This window comes from Chiloscyllium punctatum, chromosome 26, assembly GCF_047496795.1.
Source record: "Chiloscyllium punctatum isolate Juve2018m chromosome 26, sChiPun1.3, whole genome shotgun sequence".
Taxonomy (NCBI): Eukaryota; Metazoa; Chordata; class Chondrichthyes; order Orectolobiformes; family Hemiscylliidae; genus Chiloscyllium; species Chiloscyllium punctatum.
The window spans coordinates 38,451,073-38,465,068 of record NC_092764.1 but is presented as its reverse complement, the minus strand read 5'-3'; positions in this window follow the sequence as shown (position 1 = coordinate 38,465,068).

Here is a 13,996-nt window from a genome sequence, read left to right as displayed (position 1 = left end):
TGTGGTTGCAGACTTTCATGTGCAAATGGCTTGCTGGATCTCACTGCAGTTCAGTAATGTTTCCTCCACTGGATGATTACATTTCTGACACTTCATCTCATGGAATGGCATTGGCTTCCTTACCAGTCTAATGGTGCCCTTGCTGTTGCCTGTCAGCCGGCCAGTACAGACCGCTTTCAAGATGGTTCAGTCAGAAGCTGCACCTTCCAGGCCAATACTGTTGAAGGCCTTCTCCAAAACCAATGGCAGTCTCTCCGCAGCTTTTTACCAGCTCTGCTGCCATCATTGGTATAGCATCGCATAGGAACACTCAGACAAGCTAAGGCAGTCACAAGACAGATATTAAAGGATTCAATAAGACCGATTGTTGACTTTTTAAGTGGAATATTTAATGGATTGTAGGAGAAATTTAGTTTCAAGTAATTGGCTTCTGGTGGATTCTCTTTCAACATTGTGGCTCTGTGGATGATGAGATGAGCAGTGAAGCAGACGTGTGGTTGTGGGTGAATGGGAAATTGGGGTTGGTTCCAGTGGTACCACAATTGGATGAGGCAATCATGAAAAACCTGGCTGGAAAGGCTGGTAATTCCCTCCTCCCTTATTGCTTCACCACTTAATCTTCCACTCCCTCCTCCTCTGCCTCTTCCTCCACCTGGTCCTGCAAGGTGGGTTACATCTCTTAGTGGTAAGGCCCGTGCTGTCAGGATTTCATGGCTGTGCAGAATCCAGGATAATATGATGTATTACATTCTGATGAGTATTGTGCAGCTTCTCCAGAGTGGTCCAGGCAGCAAACATTTCTTTCAGAAAACTTGGTTGGCAGCTGTCAAAAAAAAGGTGGACAGTGCCTTTGCTGCTGGTGGTAGGAGAAAGTGAGGACTGCAGATGCTGGAGATCAGAGCTGAAAATGTGTTGCTGGAAAAGCGCAGCAGGTCAGGCAGCATCCAATGAGCAGGAGAATCGACGTTTTGGGCATGAGCTGAAGAAGGGCTCATGCCCGAAACGACTATTCTCCTGCTCCTTGGATGCTGCCTGACCTGCTGCGCTTTTCCAGCGACACATTTTCAGCTGCTGGTTGTAGAACCTGAGTCAGATATCAATGACTCCCTGTTAAAGTCGATGTTCACACCCCAGTATATAATGAAATAGCAAGAGCTGAAACAGCTGTTCCAAAATCTGATCTTCCAACTCAAAAGAGACTCATGCTGTCATTCATCACCCCAGCCTTTGAAGTTAGTGCCATGACCAGCTGTTAAAACTAGCACATAGTCTGGCGATGCTGTAGCATTGTCCCAATGGAGGTTAAGATTGGGATCAATAGAAGTCAGTGTATGCTGGGATTGTGGTTAGGGAACATATTTTGCCTAGGCTCCTCATTGGTTAGAGTTGTGGTTGGTTACATGGGAAAGTGGGTAGATCAGCTGCTGATCGATACTGTTTCAAAACCAGCAGATCCTCGTCCCAGCAAAAACTGAATGCAGGAAGCAAATGTTGGCAGGCTTTACTTCTTTAGATCTCTTGTTATCTACAACAGTTTAATGAAAAGGTGAAAATGTTGAGAATGGGAAGGCAGCTAACTGACACTTTCCTAAAATATATTTTATTATGTGTTGCAGATACAATTGTTCATTTCAATATTTAAATATAGTATTGTTTAAACTTGACTAAAAATCTGACTTCAATCTACGTAATAGACACATTTTTTAAACAGTCACTGCTGAGTTCTGTCGTCTGATCAGATTAAGTAACTCATTTGATTCCTTTTGTGCACTTAGCAATATGTTGTATGTTGCAATTGAAAAAACTGCTTTTACTAAAAGGCACAAGAGAATAAAAGCAGGTAAAAATGTTCTTTTTGGAGACAGAAGTTTCCCACCATATATCAAAGATTTTTAATATTCAGAAGCACTTTTTTTAAAGATGTTATGGTTTTTGGGTTTTTATACTAAATAATCCCTTGGGTTTAACAACAATCTCACAGATGAGCCATGCACTACCAATGATCTGGAGTGTGTCATTTTTTATTTGTCTAATAATTCTGAGATTAATATCCTGACAAGAATACAGACAGTCCCCGATTTGCAAACAGGTTCCATTCATGAGTCGGTTCACAAGTCAATTTGTACACAAGTTAGAATGCAATGCAGGACAATTTAAAAAAAAGCTGTTTGTTAAGTATGGAGATAAGTTCACATGTTGGATATATAAAATTAGATCTTTGTTTGGGATTGTTTTCAAAAGTACAACCGTTCGTAAGTTGGGCATTTGTAATTCAGGAAGCCCTGTAACGGTTAAGATTTGGAGATGCAGGTGTTGGACTGGGGTATACAAAGTTAAAAATCACACAACACCAGGTTATAGTCCAACAGGTTTAATTGGAAGCACTAGCTTTTGGAGCACTGCTCCTTCATCAGGTGGTTGTCTAGTGGAAGCTAGTGCTTCCAATTAAACCTGTTGGACGATAACCTGGTGTTATGTGATTTTTAACTCTGTAACACTTAAGGACCCCAGAAAAGTCTCAATCTCCATTTTCAGCTCCTCAGATGGCCCAAATGCAAACACTCCTCATCTCCAGCCTCACCCCAACATCCCTGTGACTCCATAAGCCCACAGCTCGTTTCGCTGGTTCCCATCATTCTAGGTCCAGTAACCTTTCATTGTTCTTCTGCTTGAGTCCCCACACCTCACCCAATGCATGGCTTTGCTTATGGACTGATTGGAAAGGACTAGAATCAGTTTATAAAGGGTAGTTCATGTCTAACTAACCTACTTGATTTATATTTTTGTGGTTGTCACTAACATAAGGATGGTCTTTGAGTTTTAGTTATCTGGAATTCCAGAAGGTTCTACCCATGAGATTGCTAAAAATGAAAGCATATGGAATTGGAGGCATCCTTTTGATATAGGTAAAGAACCGATCAAGGTGGAGGCCACTGAAACTATGTCCTTGTGCTAGGCCCAGTTTAGCCTTTTGCTTCTGGTCAAGAACGTGACAGGAGGAGGGAGATCTTGTTTACTGCCAGGAAGCAGAAGGCTCCTCAGAGTAATGCCGCTGTTGTCAATGGAAAGAACTTTCAGAAGTGAATGCCAGTAATATAGCTCAAAGAGTATGGCTGCAAAATGAAAAGGAAGTCAATGTGGAAAGCACTTGCAGTACATCCAGCCTCACTAAAATAAGATAAAGAACTGTGGATGCTGGAGACCTGCAACAAACACAGAAATTACTGATGAAACTCATTGGGTCTGGCAGTGAAGAAAGCAGAACCAATGTTTTGAGTCTAGTGACTTTCCATCAGTACTCTGCATTCGCCTCACTGATGCTGTCAGACCTGCTGAGTTTCTCCAGTAATTTCTAATCTTTTTTAACATCCAGCCTCACTGTTTGTGGTAGTCCTTGCTACGTTTCCTTCAAACCTTCACCACAAACTTTCCAGTCGCTCAAATAAAACTGGTCAACTATTTCATGAGTTCTCTTACTTCAAGATTACAGTTAGTATTTGCAGGTTTATGGAGACCTGTTACTAATACACCTTTATTAATAAAGTCTAAGCCAGTGTTACCTGACAGGTGACATCATGTTTGATAATGTATGTAGATTATGAGCATACCCACTCAAAGGCACACTATAAACATCTTTCTTTGACCTGGAGTTAAGGTTACACATTAATAATAAATAGACAGATAATAACAACAATGTTTTAATATTGTTACATTGCAAAAGAAGTTATATGCATTGTGAATTAACAACTTCGTAAGTTTATGACTGTCCAAAATGTAAGGGTGCTTTTTTTTTGTTTTTCTGCTTTTTTAAAGTTTGATCTTACTTTCTGAGGTGAGCACTTGGCAGCTGCAATGCTGCTATTGGCCCAGTGTGGTCTCACAGTGTCGATGTTGTCAGTAGAGGAAAGAAAGCACCGAGGAAAAGCGATATCATTCTGTACTGTGGCCAGGTGACATGTGCTAGTGGTGGCCTCAGCATCAGGGTGGAAGAATCAGATCAAGGCCCATGGCTAAACATTTAAGAAGGACAAGAATGCTAAACTCTAAACCGTTTTTTTATGTTCTACTTTATACCAAACAGTGTGCCTACATTGGTACCCTTGTACCTCAGATAGCACTGGGGTATGGCTGCTTTGTACACTTTTCACTGTAATCCTGTATCCCTTTACTTGAGTATATGTGACAATTGTAAATTTGATATAATTAGATCTTGTCACAGTTAAACTGGTTTGATATCTCTGACTGTTTAATCATATTTTCTTGCATAACTGCATCATGCTGGTTAACTTCACCATGAGCAGCATTAAGTCCTGATTTCACCTTTGGACATGTTCAATATGCCATAGGATTGCTGGGTATTGCATTATTAGACTGTTCCCTGAATAGACATTGATTTTCATGGTGTCACAACTTTATACAACCTGGGTTCATGATGAACCTCAGTGATGTCTGCTGGAAAATAGATTCCTTTGTCAGATGTGTAACCTGAACTTTATGTCTTAAGGTAAAACTGCACAATTCATTACCTGCATGTCAGAAATATTCTTTATCCTTCCCTGTATTTCCATTAGCTTGTCTCAGACAAGGTGGAAACTTAGATGAGTGATGTCTTGAAAGAGTTCTTCAACCTTGTCACTCGAATAATAATTGACGTGAGGGTAAACTTGCACTCAGTGTTGTTGCTCTTAAATGTAGCACAGTGATCTATAGATTCTGTTACATTTGCTGGTAGAAGCAGATAAAATAGCAACATTTAAGAGGCATTTAATTGGGAATAGAAGGATATAGACAACGTGCAGGGAGATGGGATTGGTTTAGAATGGCATTATGGTCAGTGCTGACATGGTCAGTCGAAAGCCCTGTTTCTGTGTTGTACAGTTCGTTGTTCCTGGTACTTAGTAATTAAAGATTTAACAGTAGGAACTGTGCTGATTGATTGTAGCTGCTTTTCAGTGTTATTGTACCAACACAATGACCTGCTGATCCATTATATGCAGTTAATGTATGCAGCTGGTTTTACCATTGTCTTCAAGAGTTTGAAGTAACTATTCTTATGCCAACAGAAAGAATATTGGCCTTCACCTTAGTATCAATATTGGCCCTCAGTATGTGTGTTTTCCTATTTTCCAAGGACACACAACATGAATGGCTGCAGTTGCTTACAGTATTTATGGATCTGCTATTAGCTATGTTGTGGAATACTTGTTTGCTTTTGATCCATCATCACTTTTCATTGTATCTGCTTGACCAGTAACTTTCTTTGTGCACTCATTTTTATGCATAGCACAGCTTCTGTGGCTGCCAGTGTGTGGCATATGGTTTCTATTCAGCAACATCTTGTCACACCTTCTAAACTGGATGTTTTGCATTGATACACCTACTACCCTTTAATGACACAGGCCTTACAGTGAGCTTGGTAAGCTGGACCCATTTTGCTTGAAGAGGAAGTCATAAAGATGTTAGAAGCAATTATTCAAAATGTTATAACAGGGCACTTACAAAAATCCCCTTGTGAAGAAGGAGTACCTGCAGTATACACTAGGTTCCCTGTCCATTTATGGTCATGCCTTGGGTCCTGAGAATGACTGGCTGGAGTGATGGAGTGAAACTGGGGGTTAAAGAAGTTTCATTTGCTTTCGTATAACAGGGGACCCACTCTTTAGGTGGGTTCTGCTGAAGCCACAGCCAAATACCAAGAGACTGGATAGTTAATAAAGGTAACTGTTAATAGGATAACTGTGAATTTGATTAATTCAATTTGTTCTTTTGTAATGTAAAGACATGCAATGTATATAACTATGAACAACATGGAAAATTGTACAAGTACCAGAGATTTATTTACATGAATAAAGTATATTTTGAAATTTAAAAAAAAGTAGGCATGTGTGCATGTTGCCAGCAGACCCTAAGAGCGCTAGGGCTGGCTCTCCATGCTAGTTTACAAACTATCCAGGGACATAGCTAATTGATCAGATGTTTCAGGAAGCTGGATCCTCACAATGTAGCAGCCTCTGGGTTTTGAGGGTCATTGTGTCCTACATGCCTGTTTGCTGCTCCTGTCGGGGGAAGTGAGTTCAGACCAGACTGCCAGAGATGTGGCGTCTTCTGACAGTCTCCTGAGAAGAGTGTAAATGACTTTCACCATGATTGGCTTTTGATACCCGAGGATTTTGCACCAGCCCGTCCACCAGGATCTCCAGATGGAGAATCACAGCACCATCTTCCCCTTCTCCGACATCTTCTGACTGCATATTCATCACTGAGCAGGACAGCTTTGAAATGCCAGTCTTTTCTAGGTGCAGAGTGGCACTGCTCCTTCATCAGGTAGCTAGTGGGACAGAATCATAAGACACAGAACTTAGAGCAAAATATCACAGTGTCATACAAATGATCGATAACATACGACACTGTGATTTGTTGCTATAAATTCTGTGTCCTATGATCCTGCCCCACTAGCTACCTGACAAAGGAGCAGCGCTCTAAAAGCTCGTACTTCCAAATAAACCTGTTGGACTATAACCTGGTGTTGTGTTATTTTTAACTTTGTCCACCCCCGTCCAACTCTAGCACCTCCATATCATGGCTATAGTAGCTGTATTATAATATAAAGATTCCAAGTGTCCACTTCTAAAATTATATGACCCTTATCTGTTATTGATTGGTTTCCATGACAAACCATCACTGTCATAACTTTGTTTAAAGCAGCCTGAGTAGTTCAAATGGTGGGAATCTGCTCTCTTGATGTAACCTAAGCAAGTTCAACATAACTGACTTTCACAATGAATAGGCTTTTTGGTACCAGATTCATGAAGTTGGTACTCAAACTGTGAAAGTTGCCAAATTGTAACTGCCAATTGAAACGCCTAAGGTGAACCGATTACATGTGGACAAATATCTCCAGTTGGGCTCAAAGATATACTTCCTGATTAAGAGTGGGTCAACTCAGATTGTTCTGATATGCTGTAACTATTGTCTGCGTTTCTGTCAATCTGTTCCTTGTCCCCACACAATCTCTTCAGGAAAACTTTAGTTTGTTTCAATTGTCTGTCAAGCTTCTTGATGGTGAATAAAGAAGTTAAAATAATACCAAAATGAAGAAAGGTACGCAGAAAATAAGAAAACACAAGACATTCAAATAAACACTACCAATGCAATCCAAAATGTTATGATACAAAATCATATTCGCCCATTAAACATGGCATTGTGAAACACAGTCACGAGATTAGATATGATGTTAGAAATGTATTTATTTAAAATGAGCCTTGAGTGATGTTACTTTCTGGAACAGAAGGTGCAAAATGAAGTGCAAAAATCTCTTGAATAATGTTATCTTTACACCCTTAAATGAGATTTGTCCATGCCAGTGCTGAGAAATCTGTAGACTCTAAAGGTTCTTGAAGAGAAAAAAACATGCAGAATAATTGGCTCATGTTAGACACAAGGCACTCTCCCAACCTTTCTGAGCCTGTGTCAGGCATATATGCTACTGCACAGCCTGTCAGAAATCCACCATTTTTCTACATAATATGTTAAAAATATTATGTCTGCACATAGTTCCTGCCAACTTTTACATTATAAATTTCTATGTCTACATTTATAATAGATAATGCCTAAAATAAACTTGTCAAGCCACAAATGCAAGATTTTTCTTCTTCTGTTCTTCTTTTTCTGATTCATATGTGCTTTCTTTATGTGTTGTTAGTTATGGTGCCCTTTCCTCTATAACATTACGTTGGTACCAAAGGTAAATTTATTATCCTTTTTTGAAGATTTATTGTTTCCCATTACCATTAATTAACAATTTGACTGAGCAAGATATTAAAGGAATGATTTTAATCCCACTTACCCAGTGGAAAGTGAACGGGTGGTCAGTTAAATCAGCTGGAAGATAGTGCTGATGATGTCCCATCTCACTCATTTCCTTCTATTTTAAATTCATCTAATGAAAGCAGAAAGATATTCCTTTAAATAAGAAAGCTGCTCTTTTAACTATTGGTCTGTGCAGCTGGCCCACTCTGGCTGCTGTACCAGGTTGATTATCAATGAAGAAAACTCCGACTGATTATTACCTGTCACCCTCCCTCCTTCCATGTTGAAAACCACTTGGAGGAAACACTAAAAGCAGTAAGGGCACAGAATGTCTCTTGCTAGGGGCTTCAATATTCTGAAGAGTGCATTAAGCACATTCAATATGATGGTGCGACACAGATTCGGGCAGGAGAACAGTTTTGGGTCATAAAGGAGTGAGACCCAGGACTAAATCTTACAATTTCTTGGCTAAGCGTGAGTCATATTGGATTTGGCAGTGAGATTCTCACTACGGGACTGAGAATCTTACAAACTCATCACATTGGTTAATGCTTCAGCCCTTCAGGCTGAGTACCATATCTGGTTTTTGCTCCATCTTACTATATCGCATTCCCAACTCGACACTCAGCAGCTCTGCAGATGGAGAGATAACCAAGTCTGAGAACCCCAGCAGGAGAGGGCCCTGTCAAGTCAGCGATGAAGAACTTCATCCAGGAAGAAGCAGCAGCATAGTCAGACGTACAATAGGTGCTGGCCCTTATGGCTCAGAAGCTGAGCAAGACAGCCAGTCCTGCGACACATGGACAGACATCACTCAGAAATTGTAACAGTGCAGTTTCACTCCAGCCCATCAATGCTCAGATTGTGCAGCAGTGTAGCCAATCCCATGACTATCTGTCTGCCTTCATGAGCAGGTTGGTGCCTACCACAGAGAGACAAGCCCAGAACCCTTTGGGGTAGTCTGTGAGTCAAGAGTACCTGTAATCCATCGCTCCACGCATTGGTCCTCAGGACCAAAGGAAGGAAGATGGGTGGGGTGGGATTAGGGGGCACCGGGACTAGGGTCAAGGCTTCCTGCCCCCTAATCCCACCCGAGACACTCAGTTGGAGAAGGAGCCATACACAGTCCCCTTGACAGTCTCCACTCAGGAGATAGTTTACTTTCCACAGAATGTTATGGAAATAGTTTGTTTTCCATCGAATGTTATGAAAATAGCTTATTACTTTCATAAATCTTTGTTTCTCACCATTCATGTAGCTGTTTCTGTCTCTGAGTAAGGCCTGGATGCTTTGTTACGATCTGTGGAACCTCTCCTTGGCAATAACATGATACAGGGCTACAGAGTGTACAATGAGTGCCATATACATCATGTGGGGCATCCATGTACATGGCATTGACTTACTCTGAATCTTGCACCAACCTCTTCAACATAGCCAGCCAAACAGTAGGCAATCTACGCATGAGTTTATATCTCAGTGTGTTCCCCAGCAGTGACAGCACCAGGGAGATGTAGTACACGGAGTGGGTCAATGATGCACGAAGGCTGGGGAGTAGCCAACATGTCATGTGTTTCCTTGCAGACACCTAGTTAATGGTTGCAGATGCAGCTGGCTCCCTCACACTGAGAGTCCCTTGGAGGCTGTTCTGAATATTGCACTCTGTCCATGTTGCTGCATAACTGAAATGGCAGCTCGCAGTCCTCTGCCAGTGTCAGCAGCCTCAGCATTGACATACCATCGAGACCCCAAAATCACAAGCTCACAAGTTTTATCTTCACTGTCAGGGTGTATATCTACAGCTGTTACCATTTTAAGGACCCCTCTAGCTATGTTACAGACATCCCTTTATGGAAGGCAGCATCTAGCACATCCATTCTGGAAGTGGTACGAACCATTTCATTTCCATTGAGCACTTGTGATTTACAGGATGATGGAAGGCAGCAGTAGCCACTCCTCAGCCTGAGAGTTCCAGGCTCCACCTGACTGTGCATGTGAACGCCCCAAATATTAACATCCCCTTACTGTTTGTCCTCCCTGTTGACCCCATAGAAATTGCACCTTTCCAAGTCCCCACCCAACCTGACAATCTGAGATTCTAGCCATTTGCCTCTCTCCCCAGTTACAGGCACATGAGGTGAACATGCCAGGTCTTACAGTTCACCGCCCCCTTCACAAAGCTAGGGTGCTGTTCAGCATTGACAAAATCCAATACTCCTGCATGAGTATTGATCTATCATGCTTTAATGTCTCCCCCCATTATATATTGCATTGCCTCCTTAATTTTTTAATAATCCCATCTGCCTCTATTCCCCACTTTGAAAGTTCCCCTGCCTCTCTCCTGCAGCACAAGCTCCCTAGTTATACCAATCCCCTCAATGTTTCGAGGCTAAACCCCTGAACAGCCCATGGCTCACCCCTTGAGCCACTTAGCTGGACATCCCTGATTGATGGGTAACCAGACCTTGATTAATGTAGGTACAGTTTCCTCACTGGACTGTGGCCGTGCTAGACCCACACTGACTGTGACCCCTCCCTGGAGAATAAAGGTATGGAGCCTCTGACCATGACCACCCTAACTAGAGGCTTGGCTGTGCCCATGCTCCTGTACTGAGGCTACCCTGGCTGACTGTACCAGGAACCTTCTTATTGCCAGGTGCTTCACCTGACTACTTCACAAAGACCTTGAGACTTGTCTGTTAGCTTGAAACATTTCACTGAAGGCCACAACCACCTGATGAAGGAGTGGTGCTCTGAAAGTTATTGCTTCCAAATAAACCTGTTGGACTATAACCTGGTGTTGTTTCTTTTTAACTTTGTACAGCCTAGTCCAACACCGGCATCTCCAAGTCATCACTTGATGCATGTCCACCTTGGACTGCTGGGCGGAGGTGGATAGTTCAGATGGTGGAGATTAGAGTGGTGCTGGAAAAGCACAGCAGGTCAGGCAGCATCCGAGGAGCAGGAAAATCAATGTTTCGGGCAAAAGCCCTTCATCAGAAAGTCACCCTGGACTGCTGACAAAGATGGCAAGCTCCCTGGCTTCATGTCAGTGTCAAATGGCAAGACGTTACACCAGGATTGTGAGCATCTCAACTCTGGCTTAGGGGCCGACACATAAAAAAGACACAGCTAGGGAAGGCAAGGAAAAGCAGGGATGCTGCGAGCATTCAGGAGACCAAACAAACAGCGCTGAGGTGCAGCTTGGTCTACTCTGTAGGCTGAGCCCCTGGCCTTGCACACATAGTCTCCTTGCAGCAGCATTGCAATGATAAGTGTTGGTGTACCATGAAGTGCAGCAGTACAATGCAGAGACATACTGTAAGTGGATCAGTGATGTGCCATGATTGCATTGAGAAGCAGGCGTACGTTGGATGCCAGCATTCATGGATGGGATACATGCAGCTGCTGCCCTGGAACATGCTCTGAAACCTTGGTGCTGGATGTCTAAGATGGCAGTCTGGAGGAGCAGCAGTAATCTGGAGTCACCAGGTAAACTCAGGGACTTTCAGGTCAGGCATTCTCAGTAACTCATTTCTATCTCTTTCACGGTACTCTCAGAAGCTGTATATTAGTGAGGCAAGATTCACTGTTCAGGAGGGTGATAATGAGCAACAATCCCATGCATCTGCTTGCTCCCAACATTGAGAAATGGGTCACTCGATTTCTCACATGATCTCTCTGATATTCTACCATAATGCAGGTCATTCAGGGCATGGTAAGATTCCGCCCTCTGTCTTGTTTGTGACAAGAGCCACATCTCCTTAAGCTATGACGTGGTTTTCCTCTACTATTCTATACTATGCCTTACAGACCCCCACAGGAAAAAGGGTTGTAAAAGCAAATTTTCCAGTGTATTCTTCACCAAGATGAGCTGGAGGAGGATCTCTGAACTGCTGTGCTCTTCCAGCACCACTAATCCAGTATTTGCTTTCCAGCATCTGCAGTCATTGTTTTTACCTCATTGATTTTAACCCGACTGCGAATCCTCTTGCAAGGATACCTGCCTTGAAGAAGTTTTCCTCCTCTCTCTACAAGAATCTCAGGGAGTCCCTCTCCCACTGCAACTCCCAGGTCATTTACTCTATGCTACTCTCTCCCCACCCCCACCCTCCTCTAGCTTATCTCTCCATGCTTCAGACTCACTGCCTTTACTCCTGATGAAGGACTTTTGCCCGAAACGTCGATTTCGCTGCTCGTTGGATGCTGCCTGAACTGCTGTGCTCTTCCAGCACCACTAATCCAGTATTTGCTTTCCAGCATCTGCAGTCATTGTTTTTACCTCCGTCATATAATACCCCAGTACCCATAATCAAGAGTAGCATAGTATCTCCACGACAGACTAAGCAGGGTGAGTCCTGAAAAACATCACTGCTGGACTGGGTCTATGGCAGATGATGAGGGGAATCAGCAGCAGGTAAAAATCAACTCAATCTTGTACTCACTAGTTTACCTGTCACAAATGCATCGGTCTATAACAGTATTGGTATGAATGACCACTGCACAGTCCTTGCTGAGGCAAAGGCACTACTCCATGTTGAAGATACTCTCCATTGTACTACATTGCACTGCAGCGAAGCTAAAAGGATAGGCTTTAAACACGTTTAGCAACTCAAAACTGGGCATCCAAGAGGCACTGTTTCCATCAACAACAGCAGAATTGTATTCAAACACAAATTGTATCACAATGGTCTGACAATTCCGTCACTTTACCATTTCCATCAAGTTAAGGAATCAACCCTGATTCAATGAAGAGTGCAGGAGTGTATACCAAGAACAGCACTAGGCATATCTAAACATTAAGTCCGGTGAAACTACAACACAGGATCATTTGTATGGCAAACAGCAATACAGCAAGTGATGGACAAAGAGCTAAGTGATCCCACAATCAATGGATCAGATTGAAGTTCTGTAGCCATATCACATTCAGCTATGAATGGTGAAGAACCATTAAACAGTTTATTGGAGAAGGAGGCTGCACAAGCAAACTTATCCTCAATTCTGGGTGAGCCCCCACACCCCTGCCCCCAGCATTTCAATGTAAAGTCAAGACTGAAGAATGTGCAACCATTGCCAGTCATCAGCCAATTCAATTTACACCATGTGACATTAAGAAAGTTTGCTCCAGATATTATAAAAGCTACGGGACCTGTCAGTATTCCGGCAATACCACTGCAGACTTGCACTTCCAAACTTGCTGAGCACTTAGCCAAGCTGTTCCGGTCCAGTCATAATACGCGCATCTTCCCAAACAACCCAACCCAACCAACTAACAATTTTCCACATAAGTCCTATGCACAACAAACAGGACAAAGCCAACTCCGCAAATTTTCAACCCATCAGTCTATGCTCAATCATCAGTAAAGTGATGGAAAGTGTATTCAACAGTGTTAACAAAAACCACTTGTTTAGCATTAACCTCTACTCTGTTGTTCACTTTGGGTTCTCCCAAATCACTTAGCTCCTGAACTCAACAGAGCCGTCATTCAATTATAGGCAAAGATCTGACCTCAAGAGATAAACCAGCATTCATCTGAATGAAGCATCAAAGTGCGCCTGCATGATTATGCACAATTCTGCAATTAAACAACATTTACTAAATAATCCAATTGAGGCTAAAAATTACACTAGCAACCAGTGTAAGGTTATCTGTTGAGACCACAGTGTGGCTTACTAATGGGTACTAGCGAGTGCATATGTTTACACATAGCATCCTGTCCTTTGTGAACTGCAGAATCCCCTCAGTTTAGGGGACTGACTCTGTGCTGGCTGGTACTACAGTCAGTATGTTATGGTTTCTCTTTTTATGGGATGACACGACTGAAGTGTTTAGCCAGTTTATTAACTGGCATTCCTTTTAGTGAGGACTGATTGTTAAACTCCTGATGCACATAATGTGTTTCAGGTGTAGCTCAGTTCTCATTAGGGGATTGTTGTTTCACTGGCTGGTTACAGCCTGTGTTTCTCTTTTTTGAGAAAAGGACAATGTTAATTTTGTAGTATGGTTTAGCCCTTAGACTCTAGATTCCTTTGTTTTTTTTTGTGTGTCCTCACTGTTGGTGTTTGGACTGAGCTCTTGTGGAAGACATATATTTTACCAGAGGAGCTGTTCCTGTGGGGAGGCCTAGCCCTGGGACTGGGCCTCTGAAGATTGAACACCTGTGTGTGCTGGGAGGTGAGCAGTTGTATC